The sequence below is a fragment of the Tenrec ecaudatus genome, chromosome 5 (assembly GCF_050624435.1).
Source record: "Tenrec ecaudatus isolate mTenEca1 chromosome 5, mTenEca1.hap1, whole genome shotgun sequence".
In the NCBI taxonomy this organism is placed as follows: domain Eukaryota; kingdom Metazoa; phylum Chordata; class Mammalia; order Afrosoricida; family Tenrecidae; genus Tenrec; species Tenrec ecaudatus.
In genome coordinates, this window is record NC_134534.1 from 69330934 (window position 1) to 69351454 (window position 20521).

Sequence of the window (20521 nt, forward strand, 5' to 3'; positions counted from 1 at the left end):
GTAGAAGTATTTAGAAATCTACATCAATGACTCAATTAAGTGTGAAAACCAAACCAAACTCAGTACTGTTGAGTCCATTCTGACTCACAGGAACTCTACAGAAGGTCTGCCCCATCGGGTTTCTGAGACTGTAAAACTTACAGGAGCTGACAACTGCATCTTTAAGATGCCTGTTGTAAAAACGCTCAAGGATTTAAAGGAAATGGGAACACTTTGAAGCAATAAATGGAAACTATTAGAAAGAACCAAAAGAATTGTTCAAATGACTGTTCTTTTTCAAAAGAGACTCAAGGAATCATTTCCATATTAAGTGGTCTAAAATATATAGGAAACTGGTGGCACAGTGGGTAAGCACTTGGCCAATAAAGGAAAAGGTTGGTGGTTCAAACTCACAAGCCTTTCCACGGGAGAAAGATGTGGCAGTCTGCTTTTCTAAAGACTGTAGTCTTGGAAACCCTATGAGTCAGGTTGATTCACACAACAGCAAGATACATATCATTGGAGTTCTGGGAAAAGGGATAGGTAGCTAAAAAAATATTTGAAGAATGACTTTGAATTTTTCAGATGACTTAAAAAAATATGCAAATCCACAAATCCAAGATGCTCAACTAACCCAGGCCTATAAATACCATGTGATAAGTACTACAACAGAAGCATCTAAACCACAGACCTATAATAAAAGTCCTCGGGTGGGGAAAATGGTTTGGACTCAACTATTAACCTAAAGATTGATGGTTCTAATCCACCCATCATGGTCATAGAAGACTTGACTTGTTTCCATTAAGATTACAGACAAGAGAACCCTACACAGCAGTTCTACTCTGTAACATAAGGATTTGCCACGAGTAGGATTTCACGAGATAGCAATGGGTTGTGTTTCTTTATACCTAAGATACATTTTCAACACACTGTTCATCAATTAGTTTGTATACTTATTTTTTTCCTTCCTTCTGCAAACCTCTTGGAGTAACCATCAACCTCCCACTCTCCTAGGTTACTAGCATCAGGATCATTATAGTCTATGGTGGTGAGGTAGGGAAGAGGTGAAAGTTAACAATGGAAGTATAGAGCAGAAATACAGCACAACCCCTTCATCCTTCCTCTACTTCCCATTGACTTCTTCATCACTAAGCATTATTTTCCCCTTACCTTCTGTTTAAACCCATTTTACTGTTTAAGGCCCATGCCCACATATTCTCAGCTCTTACCTAGGTCTCTTCCATCAAAGAACCTCATGCTCATCCATCCCCTGCCTATTAAGTGCCTGAAGGTAAAAATCCATTTTTCCTTCTACCCCAAGTATTTCCATTTACCCTAAACCCCTTCCTTGCTCAGTTCCCTAATTTATTCTTCATTAAAATTTCAGGCCTGACTATATCACCTTTATTGGTTTGCAAGGAAGGAAGTGCTTTTACTGTTCTTACAAGAATTGGGGAAATAGGCTAAGGAACAGATAAGCAGAAAAAGGAAGACTAATTTCTTCTATTGTGGGCAGTCACATTAAATTTTTTTCCTCATGAAACCCTTAAACTCCATGCTTAGATCTCTAGGCAGGGCTGTTAAAAGATTTATTCTTGAATTTCTCTATTCATATATATATACATAATTTGTATTATGCTATTTGGTAGTATTATAAAATATAGACTTGTTTATAAATTATCATCATCAAGTTGGCCTTTTATTTGTAATTAGGGATCTGACTATACTGACATATCAACAAACATTCCATCTCAGTTGGTGAGAAAATGTAGGGTCAGGGAAAATAAGGGTTAATAAGAAAAAATAGGGTTATCTATGGAGACAGTAACCGGATTAATGGTTTCTCGGGAGTATGGTAGGAGAGTTGGGGGAAATGCAGCACTGGTGATGAGTGCATGAATGGGGAAAATGTTCCATGACTGATTTGTGGTGATGGCTGTACAATTCTTGATGTGATTGAACCATTGAATTGTATGATATGTCAATTACATGCCAACAAAACTGTTGAAAGGGGTAAAAAAAGAAAATATAGGATTAGAGGAAGGGAAAATAAAGTTAACAATAGTTGTTTTCAATCTTAATTCTCATTGCATCATTTCCTAATACAGCCCAGAGGAAAGGTATAACGTTTATCGATGACAGAATGATCATGTATCTTAGATGTGGGAGTGTTCTACAGGTTACTGAAATCCCGCACATTACAGATGAGGATAAGGGGGCTCAGAAAAGTTAGGTGGCTTACTCAAGGCTCAAGACTGGAGACGAAGTCCAAGTCTTCAGGCCTTGTGAAATATCTGTTCACACTTTCACCTTCTCATCAACTCTAAAGAGGACAAGCAGCACACGTTCTCGGGCCCCTTCCTAGAAACGTATTAGGACTCTACATTTCTGATCGTCTTAGTCTGGAAAGAAACATTTGGTAGCTCCTTAGTTTCTCTTTTTGTCACTAGGGCTGAAAGGAGGCGATCATGACAGGGAGTCCCTGCTCCACCAAAGTCACGGGCAGCTGTCCACTGATAGATCAGTCGCTGCTGCTAAAACCCCAGGGGGGCCTGTAGCTTTGCCCTCTTGCCTTCCGGTCTCCATGAAGGCTTCGCTGAAATGAACTCATCTCATCTCAGACGCCTAGCACCATTGTGATGTTCCTACTGCCTCCATCTTGTTATTCCTCAGGCATGAGCCGTTGCACGAGTAGACCTGAAGTTGGTCATGTTCTCGATCATGTTCCTCTTTCCAACAGCTCTGTGAGTGACAAGCTACTTTGAAGAGACATTAATGAGCATGTGGCAAAGAGCTTTTGAGAATATCCATCCAGTACCCCATGTGGAACTTGCCTTTCTGAACAGCTTCATAGTCTCTGTCACCTGACTCTACAAGACAGATGTCAGGCCACAATTTCCTCCGCTGTTTTTAATCCTGGCTCCATTTCACCAGGAGACTTTTAAATAATCAAACACTTAAACCAACAGAAGAAAAATTGTACAGATGACTTTAACATGTTACCGCTAGCAGGCAAGGGCACCTTTTTTGGAAATACTCAAAGTCCTTTAAACCAGAAATTGGAAACTTTGTTTCTAAAACTGGCAATAAACCTTTATTGAGTGCTTGACTATTTACAAAGTACTGTGGCAACGTACAGTCAGCATGTGAAGATGATACCACGGTTCTCAAAAATACAATCTAATCTGAGGCACGTACAGGTAAGTCACTCAGGATGGCACAGACAAGATTTAAACATGAACCCTAACGAAAGTATAAAGTCTACGTGGTGGCAGAACAAGAGCAATCAGTTTCTGCCGGAAGGAAAGTCTAACACCTCTAGGCTTGGTGCTTTCCATGCATCATCTCTTTGAATTTCACAAAGAAAATTTAATACGATGAATACCGGCCTCCCATTTTACAAAAAGGCAACCCGTGATTCCTAAGACCTTACTGTTTGCTCCAATCCACAAGCCAGTAAATGGCTGTTCACAACAGCAAACAAAGTAAAACCTCACTGCCGTCGAGTCTGACTCATGGCGATTACAGGGCAGGGTTGAAGCACCCTGTGGGTTCCTGGGACGGTAACTCTTGAGAGGAGTAGAAAGCCTCATCTCTATCCTGAGGAGCAGCTAGGGGTTTGGAACTGCTGACCTTGAAGAATACAGTTCAACACATCACTGTCACCCCACCGGGGCTCCTGTAGGGATCTTAACGGGGTCACAAGTCAGAGAGCAGGAGACTGCACTTGTTGATTTGAGCTTGGAATTGCATAGCTATGCGGATTGCATTGTGTTCCCCCAAACAAGTGAGAATTCTAACCATGAGGCCATACCAACAGAGCATATATCCTCAACCTGAGCAATTCTGTGTATTTTTTAACCAAAGAAAAAGCAACGAGACCCAGAAAGGGCGCCAACTGGGAAAGACAGACTGCTGTAATGACGGCCAAGAACAAAAGGGTTCCTGGGAAGGAAGTTGATGGGGCAGTGCCTTTTCGTCTGTCAGCCACCACAAGTGAGAGAAAAGAAATTTCTGTTCGCTCTAGCCGCCCACGTACGGTATTTGTGTCACAACAGCTAAGAGTCGTAGTAATTAGAGCTGTAAAACATTCTTTAAATGTATACAATCTGTAAACAAAATATTAGGAAAATGTTGTGACTGGGCAAACCCATCTTATACTTTTGTGAAGCTTACATCCGGCTCGATGAAGCTGCAACAAGAAAAATGCAGGTTGCAATATAAATGGCCAACCTACTTGGGGGCCGAGCATCTGGGCCCAATGATGCACGACAGGGGCCATAAGGAGCATCTTGTCATGAGTAAGCTCTGTTTACTCGCAGGCGGACACACACGGTTAAACCCAAACCTGCTGCCATTGAACTGACCCTGACTCATTACAACAGGGCACAACTGCCCCTTTGGGTTTCCGAGACTGTAAATTTTCACAGGAGCAGAAAACCTCCTCTTTCTCCTGTGGAGCAGTTGATGGGTTTGAATCCCTGACCTTGTGGTTGGTTAGCAGTTCAATTTGCAACTCGCTATTCCACCAGGGCTCCTTCAATCATGGGTAGGGGGCAGTGGGGGTGATGGACAGATGAAGCTCAGGCCAGGCAGATGGAGAGAGCAAGCGGCAACTAGAAAATTTAAAATGCACTTAAAATAGGTTTTTCCATGTGTATGTATGCTGATAGTCTGCTCAAAAATTACTGCCCCCACAGCATGTTATTCTGACTCAACAAGTGTTACAAGTCTACAAATGCACACTATGGGCATGTAAATATATCATTACTCTTACGGTTTGGCAGCACAACCACACATCCTGCTGATGTATGCTTTAGAGGACTATCACCCATTTCTACAGCCAGGGAGCTGTGGCTCTTGACCGGGTTCTCTATCACGCCTGGTACATGGCGGATTGCGTCTATTTACGTGTTTGCTTGTATGAAATATGCAAGTTTGGACAGACTAACATTATGGGAGGCTTTAAATGGCCGGCTCTGTGCATTGCTGGATTTTTAATTTCCGCGATAAGTACTTATAAAGAACAGCTGGCGTGCACAAAGCGCTTACTAAGCGCTAGGTGCTGTTCTGGGCTCTGTTCGCACCCTCTCATTCAATCCTCAAAGCAGCCCGATGTAGTTAGTACGACTAATGGTGCCCGGTTTTCAGATGAGGAAACAAAGTCCCCCAAATATGAAGTTACACGGTCAATAAAAGGCATAGCAGGGGGTCAAACCCAGGCAGTCGGGATCTCAAACCTGTGCTAAGAAATGTGCTGCTACACTTGTCGGGCGCAGCACTGTACAGGAGACGGGAGACAGAGACTGCCCCTGTAAGCGGAGGAGCCGCCACTTCAAAGGCTCCGTAAGGTAGGACAGGCTCATGTTCACATCACTCGCACACACCACTCAGTATTAGTTGCAGACACTCACAGGTGCCAAGGGCTCAGCCTAGGTCCTTGGCCCATAGCTTAGTGGCATTGCTGCCAAGGTGACTTGGGGACTGGCGGGGATCAATCTTTTACTACGTTGTCCTAATATTTCCACAACCAGAGAAAAAGTTCTCTAAGTGAAGGTGGATTTCTAAATGAGAAATGTACATTTCTCCCCCAAGGGTCATTTCAGCATTTAGGATGGCTAACTGATACTGTGCCTGGCATTTAAAAGAGACGCCCTCCTTAAGCCAATGCTTTGGGAAGAAAAAGCAAGAAGAAAATTGAATATTTCCCTCAGAGAAAGGCAGTCTGTGACCTTCACTGACAGCGACTGAAGAAATGTCACTTTTTGCCTCTGGCCTCCATCTGGGGAATCCCAAGGCTGGTAATTCCTCAATCTGTTTTACAGCCTTACGGGAGCCATCCACAAAATGCTGAAAAGCCGTCACATGGTGCCTGCTGAGTTGATCTTACACATCTTCTTTTCTAATCTTAAGGATTATGGGCATCAATCCTTGGGTGAATTCAAACCACTGCAAGTGTATAATACACCGCATGCTGATCTCCCCCCCCTTCACCCCCCCCACTTCTGTTTACAGCCTCTCATTGCTTAAACCAGTAAAAGTATTTCAGTTTCACGGTGTGTGTGTGTGTGTGTGTGTGTGTGTGTGTGTGTGTGTGATACAGTTAATGGACTGGATATGTAGTTATAACCCCGGCAACTCTATAACTTTCCTTCCTTAGGAAATATTTTGAATTTTGGCCAACAATCAAAAATACTCACTGGGATTAGTTTCCTGGCAGAGACATAAAACTGAAAGGCTAATGAGAGAGTAGCAAGGTGCTGGGAAGAGGATGGTAAGATGGGAACTAATGGTTACCATGCTGTACTTGAGCCTTTTAATATTACAACATAACAATAGCTTGTGTGAGTAGCTCTGAGCATCCGCTTCCCACTCAAGTGCTTTCTCATTCTTTATCTCAGATTTACAACCTCCCTGAGAGGGAAGTGAGATACCTGGATTACAGTTTTGTGGAAAGTGTCAAAATAACCCAAGTGCCCAAAACAGGAACCCATATCTCCTAGCCCTCGGCACAGTGTCCTTTGGACAGGCGAGTACCGTGACTAGATCCACAGGGGTCACTTCCGTTGGGAGTATACTTGGAATATCTAAACTCACCGAGCATGGGCACCGACCTATCTGAATGTCTGCCGGTCCTTCTCCACAATCCTGGTGTACTGCTGAACAGCATAACACTTAAAATACATCTTGATGTATAAAAGGCATTAGATCATTTCTAGGAGTTAATCATATAAAATTTAAAACAATTAATTTGATGGTGAATCCCATTGTAAAAGACACACTTAGCATCTTTGTTTAGCAAATCATGGATTTAATTAAAAGAACACTGGCATTTTAGATGCTACTGCCAACTGCCATTGGATAACGAACTTGGGCTAGTTTTGTTGTTTTTCAAGGCTGCTAAAATTATAGGGTCACTATGACTTAGAATCTACTCAGCAACAGAGAGTTTGAGGTTTGCTTTTTGCCATCAAATGGATGCTGACTCATGGTGATAAGGATCCTATGGAAAAGGATCGAACTGCCCTTGTGAATTTGCGAGACCACAACTCTTTACATGAGTAGAAAGTCCCATCTTTCCCCCATAGATCTCCTGGTGGTTTCGAACTTCTGACCTAGCTAGCAGCCCAAAGCCTAACTACTAAAGGCACCAAAAACAAAACAAAAAACAAACGCACTGCCTAAGACTTGATGCTGACTCATAGCGACCCTAAGCACTGAGTAGTAGAGTCACGTTGAGTTTCCGAGAGTGTACCTGTTCACCAGAGGGGAAAGCCTGCTCTTTCTCCCACGCATGGCACTTCCAGAAACCATGCCACCAGGGCTCCTTAAAAATGAAGGTCTTGGAACCTTGGGGACTTCTGATGGTGCAGACCATTTGGAAATTGTTCGGTGACTTTTTACAGTGTTAACTAATTGTCTTCTCTCAAAGATCCCGTGGCCTAATTTTCACCTGTCTGTAAATAAGAAGAGTTGAAACCATTGCCCTCACTGTAGGCATTAGAGACCAAAGAGAGAGCTCTCAAAATATGCCCCTTTCCGTGGGCATAGCGACAATCCAAAGCTGGTTTAAAATGTGTGTCCCAGCAACATTACCATCTATCTCCTTTGTACCCTGCGTCATAACAAAATTCCCTCGTACTTTGAGATTAATTCGTGACACAAGTACAGCCATCCACTGCCCTGATGTCGATTCTGACTCCTAGCGACCCTGGGTGGAATCCCGGAGGCTTTGCACACCTGTGTGGAAGCAGACAGCCTCTGCGTTCTCCCACAAATGAGCGTCCATCGGTCTGCCATGAGTGGGTCCCAGGTCATCACGGCACCGTGAGGTGGCTCAAAACAACCTCTGTGGGTTTCCAAGGCTGGGACTTGACACAAAAAGCCTCAACACCCAAGTGGAAGATGGCAGATTCAAACCACGGACCTGCCAGTTAGCAGCTCATGCAGTAAACCACTATACCTCTAGGACTACGAAAGCAGGCATCGCCACTGATGGAGCTTCCTTGAAAACAATACTAAAATTCCTGTGTGGCCTACGAGAGAGGACAGCCTCAGTCCAGAATATACACATGACCTGAAGACCAAATGTTTACCAAAAATCAACATTAACTTTTAAAGATTTGCTAACCTGAAGATGTTAATGTCAAGTACCTGCAGCCCTTCAAGTCCCATGATAAACATTAGTGCAGGCTCAGTCCATCTTAGCCCTATCAATGAAATAACAACAGAATTTGACCCTACATCTCAGTTATTCCAGGGACGACTTAGAAAGCCAACTATAATTGCGGTGCGCTCTTGTCAAATCTAAATAGAGAATGAGGTCAAATAGGACACAGTTGAGAGAAGAACCCTAAACTTGGAATATAGCAGTTAGTGTAACAAGGAATAAGATCGACACTGATCAAAGCCTTCCTCTGTAGGCAGCATTCATCAGCTTTATAAATGCCCTAACACGGCATCTGATAATACTTTTTAACAAGTGTCGGGACATCCCCTTACAAAGGGTCGCAGGGAGGAGAAGAGCCAGTCAGGGTGCAGTGTAGCAATGATGAAACATGCAACTTTCCTCTAGTTCCTAAATGTTTCCTCCCCCCACATTATCATGATCCCAATTCTACCTTACAAATCTGGCTAGACCAGAGGATGTACACTGGTACAGATAAGGACTGGAAACACAGGGAATCCAGGACAGATGATCCCTTCAGGACCAGTAGTGAGAGTGGCGATACCGGGAGGGTGGAGAGAAGGTGGGGTAGAGACGACGAACTGATTATAAGGATCTACATATAACCTCCTCACTGGGTGACAGACAACCGAAAAGTGGGTGAAGGGAGACGTCGGACAGTGTAAGATATGACAAAATAATAATAATTTATAAATGATCAAGGGTTCATGAGGGAGAGGGAGAAATGAGGAGCTGATACCAAGGGCTCAAGTGGAGAGCAAATGTTTTGAGAATGATGAGGGCAATAAACGTACAAATGTGCTTGGCACAATTGATGTATGTATGGATTGTGATAAGAGTTGTATGAGCCCCTAATAAAATGATTTTTAAAAAAAAGAAGACATGTCAACTTTCTACTGAGAAAGCGATAGACTCTTCAGGACGCCTTTCAAGATTATCCTGTAAAAGAAGGCAGCGATTTGAAAACCCGGCTTGCTGTCAGGTTGTGCAATGGCATTCTGCTCCCTTAAGTCATCGATGTTGTGTAAGGATGCGGACACTTTTTCTATCCCAACTGTGGCATGGGCATTTGAAAAACATGTGGTGTCACTGTGGGCCACTCGGTGCTGTGTCATACGATCTCTCCAACCCGTCCCTCCACCTCCCCCATATCCTAATATGAGCAGGGGCCCCCGTGCTCTTCCAGAGAAACATCACCTCAAAGGCATCTTCTGTAATAACTTGTGGTTCTGCGGAAAGAACAGGGCCATTCTTAAGTGGCCTGGTTTCATTTCTGTGACCACTCCAGCAAAGAATGACATCACTCCTCTCTTTCTTTCTTGACCTCCACTTGAGAGTGTTCCCTTCCCTCCTATCCCCATCAGAATTAGTGTTCCTCCCACCCCCAGGGGAAGAGCTATTTTTCTCTTAACTTCCTGCCTGAAAGTGTGATTACCCTAAGCAAGTTTCTGGAGGCAGAGGATGGGATTTCTCCTTGGTGCCACAGTCCCTTACTCCCTCCCTCCCCATTCTGGACAAAGCACTTTTCACCTGGCAGTGAAAGCAGTCTGAGAGGGTCACCTGCTCAGACAGCTCTTTGTCAGGTGATACCAGAGAGCAGGTGGCTCAAGGCGGCACAGTCTGAGGGGTAGGATGTTTCTTACCCCAGGGGAGTTTGGTATTTTCTATTGACACTAATGTGGGTGATTACACCAGCTCACTGACTTTGAGACGCTATTCTAGAAGCAGATTCACTGAACTATGCTCATGCAAGCGTGCAAAGGTGTGTGGTTGTAAATATGAACGCTTGCCGGTCATTCACATTTGTATTGAAGACTCAAGGGGACAAAAGAAAGACACAGCTTAGAATGCAATGAGCTAGCAATATATGGATTGTGCTTTTTTTTTTTTACTATTATCACTTATAGGAAAAATAAAAGCATTTATGTCACATAATCTGCAAGAACTACTAGGAAGGAAGACAATAGGAGTCCTTGGTGATGCAAAAGGTTAAAATTCTTGATTATTAACCCAAAGATGGGAAGTTTAAGCCCATCCAGGGGCATCTCAGAAGAAAAGCCTGGCTATGTATTTTTTTTTTAAATCAGCCATTGAAAACTTTATAGAGCACAGTTCTACTCTAATACATAGTCATCCTGAATTGGAATGAATTCCACAAAATCTGGTGTGAAGATAATGTAAAAAATGTTAATGGCAAGCATATCAGTAGACCTCACCTTGCTCTGCCTTGGTTTGGTGAGGGGGACATAATATGCAAGAGGAACTGTGGAGTGACTGCCAGATAACAGCCAGCAGAATCGGTGTTTGGCTGAACTGACTGACTCCCACATGAAATAAAAAAGAAAAAAAAATGTTAATGGCTTGGGTAAAAAGTTAAACTATCAGAACAAAAATTGTATATTGTTCTTGCCTCTAAGTATGCAAAGTATTAGGTTATACCATATGAAATTGCTGCCTTTGTAGGTCAAAGATAGTGAAACAGCAGAAATTTCTTGTGTGTATATATGTATTTCTCTATATCTATATCCTATACGTATATAAATATTTCTTTTTCTAAATTTTACATATATATATTTGTCTGGATTTCTATGTCCATATAAATTGATTCATACAAAATTCTAAATATGTGATTTTTTAAAATGATGTAGACAATTCATAGTAAGCAGCAGTATATTGTTTTTACAAGAAAGGCATACTTTTTTTTTTAAACAATTTATTGGGACTCATACAATTCTTTTCACAGTTCATACATATACATACATCAATTGTATAAAGCACATCTGTACAGTCTTTGCCCTAATCATTTTTTTCTCTTTTCTTCTTTTACATTTTATTAGGGACTCATACAACTCTTACCACAATCCATACATATACATACATCAATTGTATAAAGCACATCCATACATTCCCTGCCCCAATCATTCTCAAGGCATTTGCTCTCCACTTAAGCCCCTTGCATCAGGTCCTCTTTTTTTTTCCCCCTCCCTCCCCATTCCCCCCTCCCTCATATGCCCTTGGTAATTTATACATCGTTATTTTGTCTTATCTTGCTCTATCCGGAGTCTCCCTTCCCCCCTTCTCTGCTGTCCCTCTCCCAGGGAAGAGGTCACATGTGGATCCTTGTAATCAGTTCCCCCTTTCCAACCCACTCACCCTCCACTCTCCCAGCATCGTCCCTCACACCCTTGGTCCTGAAGGTATCATCCACCCTGGATTCCCTGTACCTCCAACCCTCATATGTACCAGTGTACAGCCTCTGTCCTATCCAGCCCTGCAAGGTAGAATTCGGATCATGGTAGTTGGGGGGAGGAAGCATCCAGGATCTGGGGGAAAGCTGTGTTCTTCATCGATACTACCTCACACCCTAATTAACCCATCTCCTCTCCTAAACCCCTCTATGAGGGGATCTCCATTGGTCGACACTTGGGCCTTGGGTCTCCACTCTGCACTTCCCCCTTCATTTAATATGATATATGAAAGGCATACTTTTAAATCACTTTAGTATTCTCTGCAATACATTGATCTATTTAACTAATGAAAAAAAGGTAAGGGGATCACAAAGGACAAGTTGGGTTCTGAGCCCCCACAAATTCAGCCCTTTATGTCCTGTTGCTAGCTTTAAATGCTCATTGGACAATAAGACAAGGATAAGTTTAGCTGTTTTTAGGATCCACATTGAATCCTTGGAGGGGAAAAATGTAGTTCATGGTTATTGTCCATAGACAAAGTAACTAGTCATTTAAATTTAAATGAAGGCACTTAATTGAAGTAATCAACATCAGGTTTAAAAAAGTGCCAAGAGACACAATGAGGGCATGTTTATAATGAAATTTTCTATCATATAGAGACATCACAGAGCAAAGCAAGGTGTTCACTTGTTTGACAAACAACATAGTCACTGTTCTAAAGTCAATCTGTGTGGACCAAACCTTGTATGTTAGTGTAGTATGAGAGTGTAGACACTATTGCAGGGTTTCAAACTGTTCATGGGAAAAGCACATCATCTTTTACTTCTATTTTTTCCACGAATTTTTGGAAATCCACTCATAATAGTCACTTATGTTTTAGCAGGTGTATTTCAAGCTCAAAATCAGGCTTCCCCCAAATAATAATCTCTTCTATAAGTGTAAACATTCTGATGGGAACTAGCATAATGTCCCCCAAGATGAAATGTAATTGTCCTTTTGCTGTCTTTAGGGAACAACATGAGGCTTTCTACTCCTGTAAAGATTTCATCCCCGAAACCAACAGGTACAGTCCCACTCTGCCCCATTCCCACTCTGCCCCAGAGGGTCCCTCCATGTGAGTTGGAATCAATTCAGTGGCAATGACTTTGAGGTTGAGCATCGTACTACAAGGAAATACAATTTATCACTCCCCCTCCACCCCCCGGACAGAGAGAAGCTTCTGGCAATCTGATGATCAACAGATTCTTGGCCAGTTTCTGATAGTGAATTATTATACCTCTGTACTTTTGGTTATAAATTCTTTTGGTTGATGTCAAGTTGAGTAAACTCTACACGTGCAGTTCTTAAAAGTGGGCAAAAATATTATATGGATGAACATTACGCCCAAATGACATGACCAGAGTACAGGCAAAAATGCACAAGGCAGCAAGGGGTTTTGGAAACTTGCAGGTTTATTATATATTTAAAAAAAACAAAAGCCACTGCCATCAAATAGACGCTGACTCATAGTGACCCTGTGGGACAGGGTAGAATGGCTCCTGTGAGTTTCCGAGACCATAACTCTTTACAGGAGTAAGAAAGTCCCATCTTTCTTCTACAGAACGGCTGCTGGTTTCGAAGTGCTGACCTTGTGGATCACAGCCAAATGTGTAACCACTACTTTAGCAGGGTCCCCTTATTGTAACTATCCTTATTTTATGAACCTGCCCAAGCACATGACAAAGGACCCATCTCTTTACAAATTTTATTAGATGTGGTATTGGAAAATCACTTGGGTTTTCAAATGATGAGATTGGGTGGGAAAAGTTAACTGGGGCTAATTTTCACTGAGGGGTCTATAGATTTTTAAAAGGCTAAGTACCCTGTGTGTTGAAATGAGCGAGTGATTCCCATGTGGTTTGGGTTGTGATATTTTCCCATGTGGCTGTGGCTATTAAGTGACACTGAGTCAATTCTGACTCAGCAACCCTGTGGACAGCAGAATCAACCGGTCATTTTCGCTGATCTTCTACCTGCTCAAGGATGATAGTTTTCTTTGGGGCTGGTCCCTCCAGATCACATGTCCCATGAACCTGACAAGAAGCTTTGTTCCCTCTCTGTCATTAAGGCTGATTTTCCCTTGAAGAGACAGCTCTTCCCCGGCTGTATTTTGAGAGTATTTTCTAACCGGAGGAGTTCCACTTCTGGCACTATATCAGAGTTGTCATTTGAGAAACACCTCACAGGAATGGAACCAAGGTCCTCAGAACGTGCCCTCGCCCCACCACATGCCTGGCATACAAGTCTGCCTAGCCAGGAAGACAAGCTGTGAGGAGAGGTGTCATCAGTAGACTCTCTATTCCTGCCCTAGGGAGTGCTTTGTGGATGAACAAGCATGGCTGACCTGGCTTTCACTTTCCATGAATCCCCCAACCACCCCCACCCCCACTTCCTTAGTAGCTCATTGGGATAGGCTGGTAAATGCTTTATTCCTTAGATGGATAGTTTTCCTGCCATTCCTGAGGATCACTTTCATGAAACAACTGCCCACATTGGAGGCCCCTTTTTAGCTCTCTGAAGGAGCCCTGGGGGTGTCGGAGTTAATAGTTGGGTGACTAACTCCAAAGTCAGCATTTCAAAACCAGCAGCTGCTCTGCAGAAGGAAAATGGGGCTTTACTCCCAGAAAAGGGTTACTACACTCTCGAAAACTTACAGGGCCACCTCTACCCTGCCCTGTAGGGTTGCCATGGGTTAGCAATGGCTCGATGGCAGTGGAGTGAGGGAGCTAGTAGGTTATCTCTTTCCACCAAGAAAGTTATGAATGTCAAAGGAAGGTGCAAGGTCACATACCTGTTCCTCAATTTCTGCTAGTTCTTAGAAGTCACTATCTATAAAACACTATCTATAAAATATTCCCCATTTAAAGTTACACAGAGTAGGCAAGGGACCCTCAGTTTAATTAATCAAGAGATAAATACTTGACACCAATACCTTTGAAGTTTTTCTGCCCTTATTCTGCCTTGGAGAACCTGCATGTCATTGCCAAGTTTGCGATCTTCAGATGATGGTGGCTGGCCGCCCGTACCTTCGATGGAAGAAAGCAGAGTGCTGTCAGTTGCTTTTTATCAGTTATCTCTTTCAAAAGTTGTTCTTTCAGAGTTTCAAAGGGGTACACCATTAGGAATAATATTCTCCAAATTTCATCTGGACTGATTTCCTTATAATATGCATGAGTCTTTGAAGCATTGTGGATGCGATCCTTTTGCAGAAGTTTCCATTTGCCTCTCCCTTCCATTTCACGTTTTTTTTTTTTAACTGTTTCACTGAACCAATAAAGAAGAGTTTGGGTTTTTTTTTCTTCTAAATCATTTTACTGGGGGCTCATCCAACTCTTCTCACAATCCATCCAGGCATCCATTGTGTCAAGCACATTTGTACATTTGTTGCCCTCATCATTCTCAGAACATCTGCTTTTGACTTGAGCACTTGGTTTCAACTCTTCATTCGCCCCCCCCCCATCTCTCCAGCCTCTCCTCCCTCATGAACCCTTGATAGTTTATAATTATTATTGTCATGTCTTATACTATCCAACGTCGAGTTTGGGGTTTTGTTTTTGTTTTCAATACAAAGTAGTTCAAATTTAAAGTTTGGGTGACATCTAATTTCCGGTCATGGAGACCTCTTTTGAAGGAAAATGCCCTGGGTCATGAAATTTTCTACAGCTGCTTTGTTATTAGTTGATGAGCAGTGAAGCAAGCATTTACAATTGGTGAAATTTGTTTAGATTTTTCAATCAGTTGAAAAATATAATTGCAAAATTGGTTTAGTTCCTCTGACTAACATCGCTACAGGTTACAGTCAACTTGATGGTGGTAGGTTTTTGGAAAAAGAGAAAACACCCATTTTAATGCACCAAGTATTTGCTGGAGCCATCTTGCTGCCAAGAATAGCACATGTGTATAGCACAGGTCAGATAGAATAAGAAAATGACATGTGCTATTTTAACAATAACTCAGTTGATGTTTTAACTCTGTCCCTTTTTAAGACATTGTCCTTGCTTATCTAAATACTTGTGTTTAATAAAGCATTTCATTTGAACTTTTTATCTCGTCACCAGTGGCTACAATGGCATGTTCATACACAGGGGGCACTGGAGGGTATAAAATCCAATAAACAGTAAAAGGAGGTGGATTTTTCAAAGTTCAGTACTTTTCCCCCTTGAAACGGGCTGAATTTGACTCTTCAATGTCATCTACCATTGTGTTTGAGCAACTTGGCAATAAAATGCTAATCCCTGTGCATAGTTCTCAGAAAGTAGATAAAGAGGATCATGTGAGGCCTTTGCTTTTCTCCTACGCCTAACTAGGAAAACACACTCACCCAGAAAGCCCACAGGCATAGTCAATTCCCACTCATTGCCACCCTTTGTAGCCCACTCCCCGCCCCCCATTAAGTCTTTCCAGGAGTTGCTGGCTTCATCCTTCCCCTGCACAGCAGCCGATGGGTTTAACCTGCCTACCTGTGATTAGCAACCCACAGCACCTCCAGAGCTCCCTCAGAAAACCAGGAGCTTCGTCTTCATAAAGAATCCCTGGGTCGCGAGAAACAGTTCATGTGCTTGGCTGGGAACGAAAGCCTACAGGTTCTGGTCCACCGAGTGCATATATTGAAGTCCATTTACTGAAAACCCGTGGGGCACAGTTTTACCGTGACACCAGATCACAATAAAACATTTACACAACAAATTGCCTCATACCGTAATCCACTCAGTTCTAAGACACTCCCCTTAAATGCCGTCACTTATATAGGGAGTGATCTCGTCTCTCTCCAAATTCACCCATTGCCATCAGTTCCAACTCATGGACTTACCCCCAAGTGTTTCCAAGGCCGTGACTCTTTACAGCAGTAGACTGCCGTGCCGCATTGCTCACCTAAAGAGCAGTGCGTAAGTTCGAACTTCTGACCTTTGGGATAGCAGCCGTGTGCTTTAGCCATTTTGCCACCACCGAGACTCCCTTTTCTCTTCAATCAAGCTTTGAGGTTCCCAAGAGCGAGGCTTCTCCCCTGGGCGGTGACAGCATCTTATACCTTAAGCAGCCGTGGCCCTCTAACCACTGTGCATGACTGAGCCCTGCCGCACCCTCGACAGTCAGAATCTGAGTCGCTCAGTGCTCCTTAACTTGTTTCGGAGTGTACTCAAGTTTTGCTCCAAAAGATCTGAGATCCTAAATGGTCCCTCAGGCAAGACCAAGCTGCTGGCCCGTGCCCCTCAAGCCTGAATTAAACACACTTGAAGGAAGCAGGGAAGTAATGGTCTGGCTGTGGATCATATAGTCTTCCAGAGGTTAGACCTATGATATTTTCTATATGCATTGATCAGTAAAAGATTCCTCTATAAGCAAACTAGATAGACAGGTAGATCTAGACAGAAAGGGGTGGAGAGGGGGGTGAGGAAAGCTCTCACCAAACTCACTGCCCTGGAGCCGATGCCGACTCATAGCGCCCCTATAGAGCAGGGTAGAACTGAACCTGTCGGGGTTTGAGAGCCTGAAACTCTTTAGGGGAGTAGAAAGCCGGTCTTTCTCCTGAGGCATGGCTGGTGGTTTCAAACTGCTGACCTTGCAGGTAGCAGCTCAACTCATAAGCACGATGCCACCAAGGCTCCTGGTGAAGGAAAGAGAGGTGGGTCTGAGCGCAGGGAGCGCATGAGTCCCTTTGTAAACATGAAAGGATGCAGTGGGAAGGCCTCCCAATCCCTTGATTCTATGACGCCAACGTTGGCGTGCAGGCCCATTACTTTCACATGAACACCCATGTGGAAGTCTGCGTGTGAGACGGAATTCCACCAGCTGATAATATGTCAGGGAGTGAGCTTGATGGTTTAAGAGTCACACTTTACAAGTTTGGTTTGGCTTCTGCCTCTGGTTGAGTGTGCTACTGCACTCAGCGGGTTCTTCAACAGTGCAACTGATTCCCTGTGACTCTCTTGCCTTTCTGGGTTGCTCAGAACTGAGCTGCATTTCGTGGCCCTCAAACTTCACGAACTCATCGAATTTTGCTGCTGAGAAATGGCATTCCACTAAGTCCTTCATGGAAAACACTGATACCATTCAGTTTGTGAAATGCTGAAACAGTGGTATTTTGACATCTTCAAGTAGAGGCATTTTTCTTGTCTATGACACACGGACACACAGTTGTTTATAGATGTGTGAGGGAAATGTTTATTTATTTATGTCTAAGCCCCCAAACTGAAACCCACTGCCACTCGTACTGGCCAAACAGAAATGGCCAGAGGGTTCGAGGCTATGTCCTTCTGGAAGCAGACTTTTCTCTCTCCTATGGGTCCCTGGTGCGTTGCACCCACCGACCTCTCGGTTCAAAGCCGAGTGCATTCGCAGCTGCCCGAGTGGGGCTCTTTTCCCTCATGTATCTGCCCTTTGATTGCCATCTCTTAAAAATGCCCTTCGTCTGGTTGCTGAAGTGCCTTCCGCCTGAGGTCCCCCTTCGCCTTGGGAAAGCAACAAAGAGTTCCAAATTGCTCTCCCCAGGGGCTGTTGGAAGGTCCCAGATGTCCTCATTAAAAAACCTTGCCCCGAACCACAGAAATCTGCCCATTGTGGACGGTGCATACATGTGGTACTATTACTTCATGCACAATGACATGAGACCAGAAAACATGTGCACAGGAAGCCAAACCCAAGGGAGAGTTGGGGAGCGTCCAGCTTTCTGTGGAGCACAGCAATGAAGCAAATGCCCGCAGCGCTCAGGTGTCGGGGGGCCGGCTCGACTGCGACCTCTCTGCTCTTCAAATCCCACGTAGACAAGTGGCTCAGTGGCTCAGGCAGCATCCCGCCTGCAGCTCATCGTCATGTCAGCAGCCCAAAAAGACAGTGAGTAGGGTAGCACTTGCTTATAAGGCAAGACTTTAAATGGCTCAAGTAATCCAAATGTGGAACGGCAAACGCCATATATTACCTACTCGACTTTCTACTGTGCTAATGGGAATCCCCCCTAACATATCTTATTCCTTCTTTAAATCATAATAAACTTTCCGATGATACAAACTCATCTTATTCTTGGGTATATATTTAGTGATTATATTGGCGAGCTGCAAGCTTAACAGTTTCGTCTTAAAAGAACGGCCCTTGTTATTTTTTGACGAAACCCTTTTCGCATACACAGAAACCCTTTTCCCTATTCCAAATGCCAAAGCGACTTTCTGACGGCTCCCGAGTCTCGACGTGAGCCATCAGAAACCAGCTGGAATGAACATTACAACCAAGAGCTATCTTTCTAATGAGTGATAATTATGCCTTCTATTCAGAGATGGAATTAGCTTCTTAAATCTGTTTTAGAATGTGTTGATACAGTTCGCCTACCAGAAAGATATATGATCTGACTTTGCAAGGCGAGCCATAAAGTCTGGGGCGAAGCCACTTTTGTAGTGAGTGCTATTTGCCCTGAAGTGTGCAGGTGGGTTCAAAACTAAACCCAGTGTTGTGGAGTGGAGTCCTCCACTGCACCCAGACAGAATACAGCTACCACATCTTTTCCCCATGGAATGGCCGGTGTGTTTGAACAGCTGACCTTTCAGCCATTTCAATGGCTTAAAATCACAGCACCACCAGGGCCTCTGCGGCTGGGGTGAGGGTACGGAAATCCGGAAATCCGATAGAGGCTTTGCTGTAGGAGATTAAGCGCCGAGTGCAGAAAGGGTAAACGGGTATGAGAAAACTGAGGTTATCGAGTAATCAGACCTCAGAACTTCCTGTCTGCTAATCAGATTGTTTTCTATTCATTCTAAATGTTAAGACTCTTCCAGTTACATCTTTTAAAGATTAACTGGAAGTTACACCTCCTCTTTCCTCACACAAGCGTGGTGAGGATAACCTTGCAAGGCCTCACTGGTCACACTAAAGAAAGAACTGGTCGTAGGCGTGTAAGGACCAGGTAGGAATTACATCCTTTGCTTCTGTCTTAGAAGTTACACCTTTTTTTACTTGGGTCTCTGAGTAGATCACCTAAGTCAAGTGAAATAATAAATAAAAGTCCTCTTGATGAGCAAGTAGTAATCCTTTATGAATCTATATTTTTATGCATCAGTATTCTACAAGCCCATTGACATTTTTCTCATCTTAGATCATTCCTGAAAACACAAAGGAGTGAAAATCGTTCAATTTGCGGGGAATCATGGTTTTTGCTTAGATTGCCCTATGCCTGGTCTTCCTGCTGAAAAGTTAATAATAATCCAGTCAACATGAGGAGACAAGGCAATTATAGCTGAGAGCCCAGTGAGCTCAGATATTGATGTTTCTTGAAAATATTAGAATGTATTATGGACAGAGCCCAGTCTTTATGTTCTCCCCAAGATTTCAAAAAGAAAAAGAAGTGTTAGACTTTAGAAAAAAAACTTTGGTTTTAATCATTCTAACCATCTAACCTCTTACGTACATGTCAACCCCAGTTTACCTCAGCAGAATCTACCTGCTTCTTGAAACTTACTTTTCATCTCGTTAAACTGCATGCTACTGGAGCGACCCAGCTGCCAAAACCTGACGCTAATCTTATAGGTGCTGTGTTGTCTTGGCGACTGTTCTCTCTTTTCCCTCTCTGGGTTCTGATATCCATTGCGATGGCTACACAGAACTCACAGGCAAAATTCCCGATTTGAAGGTTTGTGAAGGATGTTAACAAGTTGTAATGCCAGTGAGAAATGCTCGTGGCTGAATTGTTTATCAGTACATGTTACAACATTCTTTTAGGTTCTTTCTGCTAATAAATGCCCAAAGAGATAGGCCACTCCGATGCAAGCCTTAACCTGCAGGCATTCAGCTCAAGCGCCAGCAAGCCCAGCTTCCTGAACTAAGTGTCCGAGGGACCCCACTCCTCTCCCGCAAGCCTCAGCCCAAAGGCACGCAGCTCCACTTCAGTGGGTCAGCTTCCTGAATTAAGTGCCCAGAGGCAGCCCGCACCACAAGCCAGCCTCTTATAAAAAGCACTCGGCTTTGGGGAAGTTCATCACTGTTCTGTGTTCTGGCTCCTGGTTTTTCTGCTGCTTCTCTGATGTTATAGCTGTCTTCTGCATTCAGGAGGTTCAACCAGCACAGCTCTCAGGTCCAGAGGACCTGCTTCACTCCTGACTCTTGATGGTAATAAAGCTCCCTTCTCCGGTGGCTCAGAGGGCCC

General features: G+C 43.5%; 1 protein-coding gene across 5 annotated transcripts in view; it reads right to left on the bottom strand.

Moving 5' to 3' along the window:
• SULF1 (sulfatase 1) overlaps positions 1-20521 on the bottom strand; it is a 186887-nt gene that overhangs the window by 122573 nt on the left and 43793 nt on the right. For 3 of the 5 annotated variants that reach the window (XM_075549590.1, XM_075549591.1, XM_075549593.1), the window contains one exon: positions 14327-14420. The exons of the other annotated variants lie outside the window; for them this stretch is intronic. The gene's annotated coding sequence lies outside the window, so the exon portion shown is untranslated. The remainder of the gene's footprint in view (positions 1-14326; positions 14421-20521) is intronic. 5 annotated transcript variants of the gene reach the window in all.